Below are 17,240 nucleotides of genomic sequence, written 5' to 3'. Positions count from 1 at the left end.
TTTTTCATCCCTAAACTTTCAAAAGTTCTATTTTCGTCCCTAAACTTTTCCAAACGTATTGATTTTCGTCCCTCCCACATCAGTATTGTGTCAAGCCACGTCAGCACTCCGTTAGAATTTTTGAAAATTTAGGGACGAAAATAGAACTTTTGAAAGTTTAAGGACGAAAAATGAACTTTTGTGATAGTTTAGGGACGAAAATAGAACTTTTGAAAATTTAGGGATGAAAAACGAACTTTTATAATAGTTTAGGGACGAAAATGATATTTTACCCATATAAATATTTATTTATATGTTCCTTAGCTAAGATATGTATAATTATTTAAAATATTTAAAATCATTAGCTCATATCTCATTTATTAATATGCTAACCTTTAGCTAAAATGTCAATTTATTAATAATAATATACAATTGATGTATTTATATTAGACGGTAATGATGCAATGTTCTTTTTTTCTTGATGGGTATTATTTTATGATGACAGCAGTATCTTAGCTTGTAATAAAAAAAAAATTTAATTGTGGTAGGATTCATTTTTTAAAAAATTAATTTGTTTTTTTATGGGAAAATTATTATTATTATTTTCTTATTAATCAAATAGGTTTAGTCAGAATCAGATGTAATTTTTTAATGAGATTTGATTTGATTTTAAAATTTCTTTTAGTCAGATTTATTTTCTATTTAAATTAAATTAAAATTTAAAATTTCCAATTCAATTAGAATTTAAAAAGAACATTTTATTTTAAAAATGATTTTTATGGGAAAGTGGTCACATGCACAGCATGTGGCCATTTTATTTGACAAAATCAAGATAGAGGGGTCAATTTAGATAGTTCTTAAACCACGTGAGTCAATAATACCAAACTAATAGTACAGTTGACCCAAAGCCTAAGGAATCTTGTTGCATTTTGGCGTAAAAACAAAAGTATGGTCCGCTTAGATAAAATTGATTGTTGCTGAAATTGAAAGTTGTTGAAACTAAAAACTGAAAATTAAAAATATTGTAACAAAATAATTTTTAAATATGTAAATAATATCATGAGACCTATTTTTCATAAAAAAATTACTGAAAAGTAAAGTTTGTAGGTCTCATATATTGTTCTAGTACCCACTAATGTGCTTAAACAGTTAAAAAGTCAAAATTTTAGGTTACTGTTCATGTACTGTGTATAAACAGTAACCTTTGTCTCTGAAACGGGCGTGCAAAAAAAAAAAAAAGAAGAAAAGAAAAGAAAAGAAAAAAAGAAGAAGGAAAAACGCAGACGCAAGTTTAATTGGTATCCAAACCCCTCTTATATATCTTTTTTTCTGGTGTTAATCCAAGCTTCTTTCTGTTCATGTAGTCGTAATGACTACTTTGATAACTATTGGAAAATTTAAGGACAAAATTGTATTAACAAAATTGAAAATTTTAACTACGAAAATGACAGTTATTCTAAGCTAAAAATACTAACAAAAAATAAATAAATAAAAATTGTAATTTCAGATTTAGTAAGGCCTTGACATTTGTTCATAGCATATAGGGATAAGGATTTTTTTTTTTTTTTTAAATTCATTTTTCTCATAATTTATAAAAAAATACAGGTTATGGAAAACAAGATCTTGACGACGTTGCAGCTCCATCTGTGATTTCAATAAATAAAAACAAATCCATGTAAGGGTCGTGCGACAAATAAATCCATGTAACAAAAAAGTAAATATATTTTGCAATTTTCTGACTGACTAAAATATTTTAGTAAGGGTAGTGCGACAAATAAATCCATCTCTTTTCGTTGATAACAAAATATTTAAAAAAAAAAAAAAAAGGCTAGCAGGATCTAAGTCTAAAATAGATGATAAAGTAGTTGGTGTCAAATAGAGATACTTGAACAGTTGAACTTGTTTCGTTTAATCGTTTCTATTCACCCCGTTCTTTTCCAGCATGACTCTTCTCTAATCTCTAGTCGTTTTGTATTCATAGTTATTGGTGTAGATTTGGCAAAAACAAAATTTCCTTTTAAGATGGTTGCAAATGCAATAAATAAGACAGAAAAAAAGATACCATAATTAACTAAGCAAGCTGATGTGTAAAGTAATTAATATTTAGAATAATAATACAGTTATAAATTATTTTACAACATTTTTACAAAATGTTAATGTAGCCAATCTCTTATTGGTTTTCATCTAGGCCCACTATTAATATCACTTTTTCATTTACTAATAATTACTCACCCTATTAGCAGTTTGTAAAATTTTTTGTAAAATAGTTTATATCTTTAACATTATTCTAATATTTAAGGATGATTTGAGGAACCATTAAGCCAACTCCTTGGTGTTTACCGTTAGATCTTTTAAAAAACTATAATATAAAAAATGTGTAAACATATATAAGTGGGTTCCAGTTAGCTTAAATGATAAAATAAGAGATCTGGAGTTCAATTCCTGCCTATACCAAAAACCTTTTGATGTCTTGATCTGATGATTAAGAGTTATCATCAACAGCAGATGTCATAGCTTGAAACACTCTAAAAATAAATAAATAAATAAATAAATAAACAAATGGATCTTGTAGAATTCCCTAGAAATTCTTCGATTTCTTCTGTCTTCCAACTTTTTAAAGGAAAAACCCACCGATGTTGAATGTCCAAAAGTGTTGAATTTTGTTGTGATTCTAGCATTTTTCATATTTTAGCATGAGAGATCACGTCTGATCTACTTAGGAAGTGTTACTGCTTGAACAGTCCCAACAATGACATCCTGCTAAAAAGATGAAAGCAGTTGTTGCGCTTTGAATCACTTGCTGCACTCAAAGGAACACAAGGATAAACGACAAGTAGCATAAGCATTGGAGTTCTATCTGTATTCAAAACTACAAGTAGCTCAATGTTTTATTTTATCACACGTGAATAGCACGTGCCTTATATAATACAAGTGTACATGTAGCCGTTAGGTTTGTTAAGTTTGTTAGAGGGAGTAGAGAAAAAGTTTTAGTTAATTACCGAAACTGTTACTTATTGCTTAGCTTTGTTTTTTTACTATATAAACAGAGATTGTACTAGCTTTAGTTAATTAATTCAATGCACAAAATTCTCTCAATTCTTGGTCATAAATTGATACAGTTAATTTCAAGTAAGAATTTCTGATTGGTGTATGTCACAGTATTGTCACGCATAACCTCGCTTTTCAAATCAACAAAACCTTATTCCAAAATTCTCAATTAAATCCATGTTCAGTATATGATTAGAAGTGTATAATATACGATGAACCAATTAGAAAACCTCATATTCTAAATCTAAAAGGACCAAAAAAAAAAAAAAGGCCATTATTGTTAATGCATCCAAACTCAAGTGGAAATGCTATATCTTTTTCGGTTCATATGCACAATTAATTTAAGTAATTTAACATCCAAATCAAAATGAGCACAAATTCTAGACCCAAAAAAAAAAAAAATTCAGCAAAAATTATAAAACAAAAAAGCATAATCTAAACAAATTAAACAACTCAACGAAAATTCGAACCACATTGTTAATGAACCTCTCGAAACCATCTATTAATGCATACTGGGCTGGCTTAAGGCCTAGGCCTAAGGCTCTCTTTGCCCCCAAACATTTAAATAAGTTCTTAAGCCCCCCATTACATATAAAAAGGCCCACCAAAATTGTATAAAAATGTCCCAAAAAAAAACAAAAAAGAATGATAATTGAATATTTTTAAAAAGAGAATAATATAGGTGGGTTTTGTGTGCTTCCCCCACTTCCAAGTAGACATTCAAAATATTGAGTCAATAGAAATCCATCCCAATTAAAATGCCAAAGAGTTTCACTAAAAAATGTTATTAGTGTTTCAAAGAAGTATGATTTTTTTTTTTCCGCTCAACTTCGTCTTTTATCCTGTTTTTGTTGTAATTTATCCCCTTTTTTAATAGATTTTTTAACATGTATTTTTTTCACTCTGATAGATACGTATCATACGATACGTATGAATCCTCATTGTGCCAAATAAAGTGCGTACAAGTTACTAGCTAGCTGTGGTTCGCGCCATTGATGTAGCGAGTGAAAGGCATTATGGTATATAAGATTGTTCTTTAAAAGATCTCTTGCAGCTGGACTGCGACTTATGAACACCACCAATCCTATATTTTTATCTTCTGGTAAGGTATGGTCTTGAAGACGCTAGAGGCAAGTGCACATATCATGCAGAGTGAGTACTGGAGCATTTTTAGTGTCCCATGATAGGGCTCCTTCTTAAGTGGAATGGATCGATGTGGTCCTTAATGGAAGCGATCAATAAGGATTTATACTCAGAGGATATAGTTTTATTATCAAAAAAAATTTCTACAGTTTTTTTTTTTTTTTTAAATTATTCATTAAAAAAAATTAGACACCCAAATTCTGTGCATCCCATGAGTTATAAGCTACTTATTATAATTAAAAGAAATTCTTCTTTTACATAGTATGGTATAATGTAAATTTATATTTTAGACAAATATATATATATATATATATTGTACACATTTGCAAAAAATAGTAAATATTGTACACTTTTTATAAATGTGTACAATATTTACCACTTTTTGTGTAAAAGGGTAGACATAAAGTTTGACATCAAACAATTTCTCATTTCACATATTCTTCTTTTCCTAATTTTACCATTATCACTAAAGTTTATTATTTCACACACACTAGTTGCTAACCCGTGCGATGCACGGGATAGTTGGTTAAATAACAATTACAAATAATCATACAAAGCCTGCAAAATATGTTCTTTAATTATAAATGTAGGGTGTTTTGCATAACACATAAAGATATTGCCAACATTCCAATAGCTCATACACAAATTTGGGCATAATATGAATTCACATAATACTCAATTGCAAATCAATTTATAGTCTACCACCAATATAAATCATATAAAAAAAATTTATTGATTAAATGAATATTTAAATGTGTAAATAATCTCATGACAGCATTAGCAAGACCATGCATTTGCTGCCAGGGAATAATATGCCACATAAACACATGGGGCACTATAACACTATCTCTTATAAGAAGCAACTCATAAACACAATATTCAAAACTTTGGAAAGAAACAGCTGGCAAATAGTCTAATTAAGTATCTTTGCTTATCTACTCTTGATGGCCCTCAATTTTGATTATGTTGGCTTCTTGGAAACTGTTGAGGAGATCATTTGCAGCAACATATATTTGTGTCAGATGCATATAATTTCCTTTAGATACATCTTAAGTACATGCAAATAATGGTAGTTTGAAAGAGTGTCTATTTGAAAGGAATCAAACGAAATGTCTATATATTTCAATTTCAACTATCTTTATAAACAATTAAAACCAAATTTCATAGACTCTTTGGATACATCTTAAGACAGACATACAATCAATTTCATAAACACCAAATGTTGGGTTGAAAATAATACACAATTATTTGAAGCAGTGCTATTAGGCTCAGCCAAGCCACTCTCTATGAAAAAAATTTAAAATACAGTAAGGTTCATTTAAATAGAGACAATGCAATAATGTATTAATAGCTATTTCTATGCTAGGTTGCACAGACACGCCATTTTTGGTGTCATGTCGGTGTTGGACACGTGTCGGACATCGGAACGAGTACGACTCGCCGGATTCTGGTGTTCGGCGAGTGTCCTCTTTTTTCTTTTTTCTTTTTTTTTTCTCTAACATACACCGACGTGGTGCCGACACGGCTCCGATGGTGCTCTGACGCGTCCGACACGCCAACAGTGAAGAAAAAAAAAATCACAAATTTTGAGTTTAAGAAGTCATTTTGAGAAACCCACCTCTCAAGTTCTCAAACCACCCTCCCTCTGACCTCTGTCGTTGCCCTCTGTCCCTCGCCGGAGCTAGATCGGGTTGATCGAGCTCCATAGATGTAGAGTGACGTCATACCTTGTCCCTTCCGGCAATCTCTCTCTCTCTCTCTTGGCGTGGACAACAGGTCCAACTTCCTCTCCCTTCGGCGAGCTCAATGGACTTACCAGTCTTTCGGTGATCTCTCTCTCCCTTCGTTCAATGAATTATTATGTCATTTCATCTCAGTACTGTTACTCACTTATATAATTTATAACGCGTTTTTTTTTTTTTTTATTTAATCCCACTCTCACAATTAATGTATTTCTTTTCTCAGCCTTTTGTTTTGCCTTATAAATTATAATATTTATTATGAATTTAGTGACTTTTGTTTTTGTGTGTCCTGTTATAGTTTTATTTATTTATTAAAGTTAAATATTGTGTATTATTGTACTACTTTGGGTTTTAGTTTACTTATTTGTAGTTCTTACATAATTTAAATTCTAGACATAAACGTATTTTATGTCTAAAAATATTTAAAAATATGCCTAAATATAAAATATAATTAATTATTTAACCGCCATGTCTTGTCCTTATTTTTCAAAAATTACCGTATCCCCGTGTCCGTGCAACATAGTTTCTATGAGCAAGAAAATAAAAAATATTTGAAGCAATTGCTTGAAATCATTTAAGTACATGCCATCAATGAAGCTGCTTGAAATCATTTTAAGTACATACCATCAATGAAGCTACAACATTAGCATTGTTCATAACATTATTTTATTATTTGTAGCACAAGTTCTTGGTTCATGATAAGCAATGTGGGCATGTAAGATATACATTGGTGCATGGAAATCTACAAAATCACCTACCAAAAAAAAAAAAAAGAAGAAGAAGAAAAAAAAAAAAAGAAGAAAAAAGAAAAAAAAAAGGAGATAGTTAAATTAATGATTGTGTAATAATCATAGTGCAATTTAGATAGAGATGAATTCTAAATGTAGGTTTAGTCTCCTCCTTTTTTGGGTCTATAAAATTTACAAAATCATAGATGCATTGCAAACAAACACCAATTGATTTGATCATAGATTGATCAAATTAGAATGGAGTATATACGTTCCTATTATGCTATTCTTTTTTATTTATTAAACAAAGTAACAACTTTCCTAATAACCGGACAACATGGACTTTTAAAAAGGAAAGAAGTGAGAGACCAACCACAACAAACTAATATCTTTCCTGATATTTAGTTTTTTAAAAGTTGGCAATATGCTACAAAGGTTTGCATTTTGAATTTCTCAACTCCAAATATTTTCCTTGTTCATGACCTTTATTTTATTTTTATTTTTTGTATATAATACAACAATCACACTCATTACTTAAAATTAGGGCTCAGATTCATTAACTTATAATTAGAAGATTTTTAATGCACCTATCAAAATGAATACTCATGGCAGTTTCAATTTTCAATCAATCTTGTATTCCCAAAATAAGGTTACATTGAACAAAGTAGAAATCTAACAAAGAGGCAAATGAATTGCAATCTGCACTTCAATTTTCTTCAATTAGACAAAGACATAGGAAATGAAAAGATGGAAAAAAAATGAAATCAACAAAGATAGATGTAAGCAAGAATCTACCTAAAAAACCCTATCTCTATAACTGAAATTTCGCAACCAACATTAGGAAAGAATTATAGTTGGATTCAAAATTGGAATCACATATATTACAGCACTTGCAACTCATGTTGATATAAGAGTCTTAGGATGCTCAGAACATCCTATCACAAAAATTAAAATTGAATGAAAAAGATGGCATAAAGAAATTGAAACAAATCCTCTAACAATGACAAAACCATAACCTAAATAAAGAAAACTTTAAAATCTCTCAAAAGTATACCAAACAGGGAAAAATATTCTAACCAAAAAACAATAATTGACAAAACAGATCCCCAGAAACTGGAAAAATAAAATGGGAAATCAGGGTACCTTTAACCTTGATTCAATTATTTTTTTTGGCATAAGACCCACTGTCTAGTTCAAAAACACGGTGTGGGGCCAGCTATATAAGGTGGGATTGGTAAGTTTGTAGGGAATGGGCCTGCGGTCCAATGGCCCAAGATTCACCTCAGAACGATAGTCCGAGGTGGATGTAACTATCTGATTACCCTAGATAGTCCATAAGGTTGTATTGTAATTGAGAAACAGATATGGGATAGTGGAGGCAACAAATATCTTTTGACGCTGCTACCTCCACATTAAATGCTTCCCAGCTAACTCTCTGGCCGCATTAATGTGGAGGTGATACCTGAACAGTGATCAAGCAGCCTTATGATGGCTGGTTAAGAATTCTAGAGAGTGGGAGATGGGACACAAAGGAGTTCTCAGGATAGAACCTACACGTGTACGGCAAAAGTAAGGGGAGGAACGTAGTATAGAAACAGATATGGGATAGTGGAGGCAACAAATATCTTTTGACGCTGCTACCTCCACATTAAATGCTTCCCAGCTAACTCTCTGGCCGCATTAATGTGGAGGTGATACCTGAACAGTGATCAAGCAGCCTTATGATGGCTGGTTAAGAATTCTAGAGAGTGGGAGATGGGACACAAAGGAGTTCTCAGGATAGAACCTACACGTGTACGGCAAAAGTAAGGGGAGGAACGTAGTATATAACATGAAAGGGAATGACATTATAGGGAGAGACAAAAAGTAGACAAAGAAACGAGAGGCTTTTCCTATCAAGTAGAGCTAGTTCTTTTACCCACTTTCTAAAAATTTATTGTTTGGGCTTGTTGGACCATTTTTCCCTTTCATTTTAGGAGGCTTTTCCAAATTGAGTCCCTACACACGGTATACTGCAATTGGAGAAAAAGACGAAAAAGAATGAAAATAAGAAATAAGAAATTAATTAGGAAGATGTAATCTTAACAACAGTGAACAATATGGAAGTATTAAGGCATAAACAGTGAACAATATAGAATTCCATTTGTATCTTTAAAATTCTCACTAATCAATACCTTGAGCATAATAGGTTTTTAAAATTGGTATCCTAGCATTTGTTTTGGAATTGGAGAAGACAGTTGTAAACTAATTATTGAACTAGGTCCTGTGATTTTTTCCTTCCCATTTGAGGGATTTCACATAACAATTTGGTGTTTTGAATGTGAGTTTGCATGTTGAATTTTTTGTTTTTGTTAATTATTGTGTTTGGATAGTTTTACTTGGAATACCTATTGAATTTCCACAAAAGCTAAAATTAAAATAATTTCTTTGCATGTGTTGTATTTATTGCTATTTTTCCCAACAGTCTATACGTAATAGCACTTTATATATGTAACAATATGTGACCCCATGGCTTAACTTCAAAAGTAGTTTTCCATTGGTCATGAAAGTTTAGAAGTTAGAGAATCTATTTTTTCCTTTTTAGAATGATTATTAATTATTACTTTTTTTCTTTAGTTTTTATTGTAAAAAAAAAAATTATATAAAGGAATTCAGCAGAAGTTTCATTTAATTTCCATTTGGGAACAACTTATCTAACTTTTTTGAAAATTTTTTATTGAAAATGTACTAAAGCATACTTGTATTTTAAAAAAGGATGAAAAAAATATTTAAAAAAAAAAAAGAGATTTTAAAAAGTTGTACATAAAATCTAACTTTTTTTAAAAAATATTTTTAAAATGACATAAAAACTAATTTATAAGCTAGTTCTAAACATACATTTAATTTCTCTCTTATTGTTAGGACAAAAAACCTTACCTTTCAACTAATTGAAACCACTGTTATTGTTGTTTCGTTATAATATTTGCAGAATATAATGATGTTTAATGAGATGCTGGTGTTTTAGGTATTGGGAGCCTTTTGGTATTTTTTCTCTACTCAACGAATGACAGCTTGTTGGCATAAATATTGTGAAAGACATACTGGATGTGTCCAAAGTTCTTTCAACTGTGACCTCAATGAAGGAAATCACAGATTTCTTAATTAATAATGTTTGCCGTATTAATAAACCAAATACAAAGCTATTTGATTTTGGAATATTTCTTGAAGCCCTTCAATCTGGTGTGTTGGAATCCAAGGATTTTCCACAAAAATTATTTTACTGTTTCTGGTGGGGCTTGCAAAATCTGAGGTTTGCACACAAATTAGACTCTTCTGTTTCATATTAAGCAACTCCTAAATTTGAGGTTTGCGTTGTCGAGTCATACTTTGTGCCTTTAGTTATAATTTTTCACATTAGCATCTCATCTCATATATTGTAGTTGTGCTTGTTTTGCAGTTCACTTGGTCAAAACCTTCGTACAAGTAATTATATATGAGAAAACTGCTTTTCACTTTCCATTTGTATCTTGGGCTTGTTACTGTTTCTCTATTTTTTGGGAAATTTACAGGTTAGTACCCAATGCCCAACGTTTTTTCTTCTCTTATTTACATTCTTTTTAAAAGGTTTAACGCTTTTAGTTGTACAATTATGAATTGAAAATAGTTTAGAGAGAAATAGAGGGTGTATGCTTCTAGATAGGAAGTAAAGGAAATAGATACATAACATTGCCTCAATCCCTCAAATTGTTATGTGAAATCCCTCAAATGGGAAGGAAAAAATCACAGGACCTAGTTCAATAATTGGTTTACAACTGTCTTCTCCAATTCCAAAACAAATGCTAGGATACCAATTTTAAAAACCTATTATGCTCAAGGTATTGATTAGTGAGAATTCTAAAGACGTTTAATTTGCACTAGAGGTTTAATCCGTGTAATTGCAAAAATTAAAACTACTACTACTACTAAAACAATAAATAATAATAATAATAATAATAATAATAATAATAATAATAATAGCATTTGATAAAATTCGATAGATTGTCAAGGTTAAATTTATATAAAATCTGTATATGTAATCAAACTTACATGGCCAGCAAGGAGATACAGAAAGAAGTTCAGTGCAGCTTTAAACCATATGGTTTTTTCAAATTTCTCGTTACTTCTTATCAGTTTCTTCCAGGATATAGGTCGATTGGGAGAATTCTTGGCACATATTGTAACAGAACAAAAGAGTTGAACATCTTTATTTTATTTGAAGATTTCGTTTGTGCCATTTCTGAAAAAATCCATGAAGTTACCACCTGATAGATTACACTAGTGTTTAGAGTTAATGGATAAATCTAATTATGCATGGGACAATGTTAATTTAAAGATAATTCTGAGTTGGAAATTGTCTAAAACTTTTCCTTTTCACTTAATAGACTATTTGAAATTTTTCAGTATTGAAGGAAAATTATTTTCCTTGTTGAAAAATTAATTTGGCAATTCTTATCAAAGAAGTAATTTATTATTCCTTATCTTTAAAAATTAAAATTAAAAATTAAAACCAATCACTATGTTCTATTAAGAATGGGAAAAGGTTCATAAGAAAAAATAGTTTAGAAAAAAATTCCTCCAAGCCAATGCATGGAAATTGATAAAACCAACTATGCCTCATAATAATAATAATAAAATATAAAAATATAAAAAAATAAAAAACATTTGCTTGTACTTCTGGTCACATTGGATAAATTAGCGTTGTTGTGATGAAATATGAATCAAATTGTGGTAGAAAATTATTACACGGGAAGAATTTTAATAGATAGAAATCTAGATCAACGTCTAGACCATGGCAGAATATTAGTTGTATGGAGTTCTATTAATATCATAAGATGAGATATTATTAGTATTTTTGGAAGATTAAAGATCAATAACTATATTATTGATCAAAATTTTTGTAGTCTATAATTATATATGCATAAAAAAACGTTTATAAATCAAATAGTAAATAACATTAAATTGGTATAAAATTTGACATACATATTAAGAATATAAAAAACATGCAAGTCAATTTCAAAATATGTAGTTATGTTAATTTTTTTTACTGAAAGTTATAGTCATTACAGGTGAACTTATGTGAATATAAAGAACATGCAATGGGTGTGAATTTGTGTGAATGCACTTTTGTTAGCCTAATTACAACATGAGGTGAAAATAATATTTCTCAATATAAACATTATAGTTAAATAGAAGTATACCTGTGGGATGGGGAGAATTACTAGAAGGTCTAATAGGAAGTATGGCCACAAATACCTCCGAGCTATTTTCCAAGAATCTGTAATTAACGCAGGTCTTCCAAGTTTATGAAGTTTCTTGTCTATAAAACCAGTACGAAATTGTAATATGATATGCATTAGGTAAATCATATCGTTGAATGATCGCCGAAAGAGAGCTCTGGTCCACAACCTTTCGTCTAACTCAATGCACTTTTTGTCTTCATTGATCACGGGCAGGTAAAAGAACAAGGGATCCATTAATATAGCGATCACACACGACAATACAAATATTATATTCCACCTTGTAAGAATTTTCCATGTGGGTCAATAATTGTCTTTGTCCTCGTTCTTTTTGACGCTGAATCACCACCACCATCCTTGACCTTGTGAGGTTGCCTCACGATATCGTAATTACTGAACAAAATTTGGTCAGTGAAAGACCAAAATCAAAATGTTCTCAAACCTTCCCATTATCAAAATAATCTTTAGACTTTCAAAATGATCAAAACACACTCAAAAAGCTACATTATGACTAAAATTCCAAGAGTTAGACATTATTTAAAATCTAAGGATTTTGGGTTTTACATCCTATGGTGGATTTGGCCCAAATCCAATCGTTGCCTTCTCAAACTATGCAAATAGGTACCAGATTTAAACTCTCAAATCCAAATTCACAGGAAACAAATACTGTTGTACAAACACACCAATGACTCCATAATAGTAGTAACTAATTTAGTAGTAACTAAATAGTTTAAACTTCTGGCCAAAAAATTAGTAAAAAAGGAAAAATGTAATTGTCAAGTGTCAATGCATAATTAAGCAGAGGAGAAGAATTTTTTTTTTTAAAAAAATGCCAAAAGTCTTATAACTCAATTGATATCTTATAATGTTTTTAATGAAAATAACCAAGGTTTAAGTCCCACTATTATATTGTAACCATCAAATTACGCAAAAAGTTTTGCCACTCAACTTGTCTCTTTTGTGTTTCCAAAGAAAATGTTAAAGTTTCAAATCCCCCTCCCAGCCGTAACCAAAGTTTTGAATTCCATGCTGTTTTCCAGGCTTCCAGCAGGAACTTTTTGTTCCAGTGGGTAGATCGATCATCTGGAATCAGGGGTACGTCTCACTTCAAATTCCGACCTGCACCGGCTTGAACTGGTGTGCCAGCCAAAATACTAATTCCGGGCCGAAATAAAGAGATGGCCTTATTAGCTCGACTCCTCTGCATTTGATCTTAGTTAATCATGGTAATGAGTAGGTCGGGAGGTGATATGTTGTTTAGCACTTGACTTGCAGAGACAAGTTTTGCTTGATATGGCGAGAAGGTCAAAGAGGGCTAAACTAAAGAAGGTGAGAAAGATGAGAACAGAGAGTATAAAAGGGTTCTATGAGATGCCAATAATGAAATAATAAAAAGGAAAAAAAAAATCTAGAATAACAAATTATTACACAACATTTTTGCTCTAATTGTGATGTACCAAATTATGAAAGGTGAAGAAAATATAGTGATCTATGTGTGAGTGATAGAACTCTCGAATAAAGAAGACAAAAAAGATAAGGTGCGTAGAAAATAGACAATAAGGAGTGGGAAAAGAAAAATGATAGTCACGAGAGTGGGAAGGGTCAATTTTTGAATAGTTGAAAGAAATTTTCTTGGAAGCTGGATGCTTGCTTATTTACAAGAGCACCAACCTACGAAGTTTGATTTTTTATTTTTATATTCTCACTTTACAACTAACCATTTTGTCTTCTAAAAAAATAAAGACATGGCCTACGTAGTCCAAGAATGTTAGGAGTATTTTATAATCAATAATTTTGTGACGGCAACATTAACCATGTTTTTCTGCAACTATCCTACCTAGCTAATTGTAAACAGTGAAAAAAAATATTATGATTAATTAATTTGAAACGATTCAGAGGCTCAAATTGGCGACACAAAAGCTGAGCAAAAGAGACGAACCTTACACCGTTCCAAAGTTGACTCCAAAGGTTATGGATAACAAGTGATACAGTGGCGACAACCTTCATACAATCCATACTTGCATAGACCCAGAAAACTTTACTTGAAAAATCAGAATAATGATCCCTGGATAATTAAATGGAAAATAGATTAGACAAAAATACAACCAATTTTTCATTTATTTCAAGAACAAACTCCCAAGTGTGTGCACCATAAAACAAAAGTTTTTTCCAGCAGAAGCAAAAGGAAAAGTAAAGAGTTGTAAATATGTAAGTATGCCCATGGAGAGAAATAACATTTGTATTCATAAAAAAGTAAATGGTACCTGATAAACTCAAGTAGCTCGCATTTTACAAAAATTGGTAGAAACTGGGTTTTTTATAGGATTTTTAAGATTGCGAAGGTGAACGTGAACGTGCAGATACTACAAAGTCATAGTCAAAGTCAACTTCTGCGGTGCAACTGTGCAAGTAAACTAAATAAGCAAAGACCACACGTCAATTTTTCAAGTTTTCCTATACAACAATTTCCTAACATTCTCTGCTTCCCACTAACCATCTAACCCCCTGTACCTTCTACCCACAGAGAGGGAATTGATGAAAGTTGAAACTTATTAGTGGTTTTAGTTTATTTTAGCTACTATTTATGAGTTTTATTGTATTTTTGAGTACTATTTATGAGTCTCACTATATTATTCAACTGATTTTTAGCTTTTTTTCAGTACTTTCAGTCAAAAGTTTTCAGTTTTAACTAAATAAATTGTTCTCAAGCGAACTCATAGTGTCTCATATATTAATACAAGGTGTAAGCTAATTTGACAATGTTGTAAAATAAAATAATAATAATAACAAAGACTTCAAATATGTTCGAAGCTATTCTGCTTCAACCCATTATATAACAACTAAAAAAATTATCCATATGCAGTTTTGGTCTATTTTTTTAACGAGACATATGATGTGTTTAAATAATAATAATGGATTAGAAAAATACCTTCAAACATGTTTGGATTCAAAATTTATCTATTATGAATTGTTATAAATTTTTGTTATATCATTAAAAAAAATAATCTTTTCTATAATGGGGAAGTATTTCCGGATTTTTTTTTTTAATTTAATCACAGAATTATAATATTATTTTTTTACAAAGCTTGCCCTATTTTGAACCACGGGTAGCAAAGTGAAAAGGGCCTAACTCAGTGGGTTTATGTAATTATCCCTATATATATATATATATATATGCTGTGTTTGGAAAAGTCTTTCCCCTTCATTAAGGATTGCATGACATATACACCCTTTTTAAGCTGAACCTGAGTCCACACTGCTAGCATAGTCACATCTCTTTGGGGATTTCATCACCCCATCTACAGATGCCCAGATGAAAACATCAGCAGGGTTACCCATAATGAGATCTGGGGCTGATGTTGTACGCACTTCTGGGTCCATGGGTGAACATGAGTAGCTAAAAAGGCTCTCTCAATCCTTCCTACCCCATAACTTTCATGAAGGGAGGGGTATGGCGATTGAGGACCCTAGGATATGAACAACCTACCAGTTAAGCCTTTGCATATAGTTGGCCTAGTTATGTCAAACTCGTGAGGACTAGACCAAGCCAAAAGCCCATCAGGACTAGGTGAAACCTAAAGAGTGAACATTTGAACCTAGGAAAGGATACCCTTACAGAGCTAGAGGTCAGGGGAAACTGTCTTGTAACATGTGCGACCTTTTTGCTTGCGCCAAGGAAATTGTGCTCTACTCCAGGTTTTTTCCATCCTATTTGCACAGTATCAATGATTAAACCCCTAGGGAAAGCAACCCGTTGCTTGTACATGCTAGATCATACCCTATCCCTAAGGGTTTACAACACTATAAGGGCACTCATGCATACATTAATTGATTCCGTCACCTAATTGTACAAAGATAAAATCTGTGGCGAGTAGCCGAACCTCCGTTCAAGAGGAAATGCTACCAAGAAACGGTTAAGGATTCCAAAGCATCAAGAGTTCAAGACCTTTCCTAGAAAAGATCCAAAAAGATTGCCCATAAGCTTAAATCATCAAAGAGATCACACGTTGTCAAGAATCCAAGGCTCCCCAAGAGATCCAAGTGTCCAAGAGCTTCCCCAAGAACATCATTCCTTCTATGGTACCTACAATAAAACATACTTCACTTTTCTATTTCTATTGGCTCATGTTTGTAAGGGAGTAAGATTACCACTCCATCCTCTATCCAGGATGATGTATAACTCTTCTATTAATACAAAGAAAGGGGAGGAATATTGCTTCTCTCCTTTTTCTCCCTTTGGTTCACTTCTTTACTTCTTCCACCATAGCTGCTTCTATCTTCTTACTTTCTCACTTCTAAGGTGGCTTGGAAGCACTAGCGGTGTGCGAAGTCAAACTCTTGGAAGGATTCCTCACAGACACGGTGGTCCTTTTGGCAAATTCCTCTAGCCTAGTAAAACTAGGGATCTGTAGATTCTCCAAATATGGACGGTACTCGAACAACATACTGGCGATGCAAATATCTACCATCTTTTCCTTCTACGGGATTATAACATATCAGGGAGAGGTCTCTGAACCTATGAATGTAGTCTAGTAGTTCTTTAGAGACTCTCTGCCTCTCTTGCTGTAGGTCTAATTGCATAAGCCTCTCATCTAAGGCAAAAAATTTCTTCATGAACTAAGTGACCATTTCATACAATTGAGGACTGACCCTGGTGAAAGGCTAGTATACCAGGCAAAGGCCTAGCCCTAAGTGACTTGGAAAACTCTCTAAGTCTCAGTTCATGGTCATGAGAGTGAGTTGCCAGAGAGTCTACATACCTCTTGATATGCTCTCTAGCATTTCTAGCTATACCATCATATTTGGGAAATATAGAGGGCGTGTAGTTGGTACGGTATGGCTTTATAGCCATCTCTTCAGGATAGGGAGGCCTTGTGTCAATGTAGAAAGAGCTCTCTACCTTTCTGGCCTCAATTAAAATGACGACAATGTCTTCCTTGGTCAGATAGGGGGATGCCTGAGGTTTGAAATGTTGATGGGGTGCTTTTTGTTCTTGATTTGGGGGTGGACCCAAATTTGACCTCTTGGTTTCTCCTTGAGGTGGTTGACCTCCTTGTGGGTATGAGGAGTGGACACCCTTTGACATAGTAATTGAACTTCTGCCCACATGGTGGCTTGAAAACGTTGGGGGTCCTTTATGGTTGTGACAAGAGCTCGGTTGCTAAGTTTCCCGACTTCTTCAGAAGACTTTAAACCCTCAGTATGCACAGAAACATGATCAACGCTAACCTCCACTCACGATTCCTCATTGGAACCTGTTAGAGCCACTGCATTCTTCTTTCTCAAACGCATTGGATGATGAAAAAGAGAGAATGAGCAGAAATTCTCCCCAGTGGAGTCGACAA

This window comes from Quercus suber, unplaced genomic scaffold, assembly GCF_002906115.3.
Source record: "Quercus suber isolate HL8 unplaced genomic scaffold, Cork oak 2.0 scaffold_379, whole genome shotgun sequence".
In the NCBI taxonomy this organism is placed as follows: Eukaryota; Viridiplantae; Streptophyta; class Magnoliopsida; order Fagales; family Fagaceae; genus Quercus; species Quercus suber.
This window is presented reverse-complemented; position numbering follows the sequence as displayed.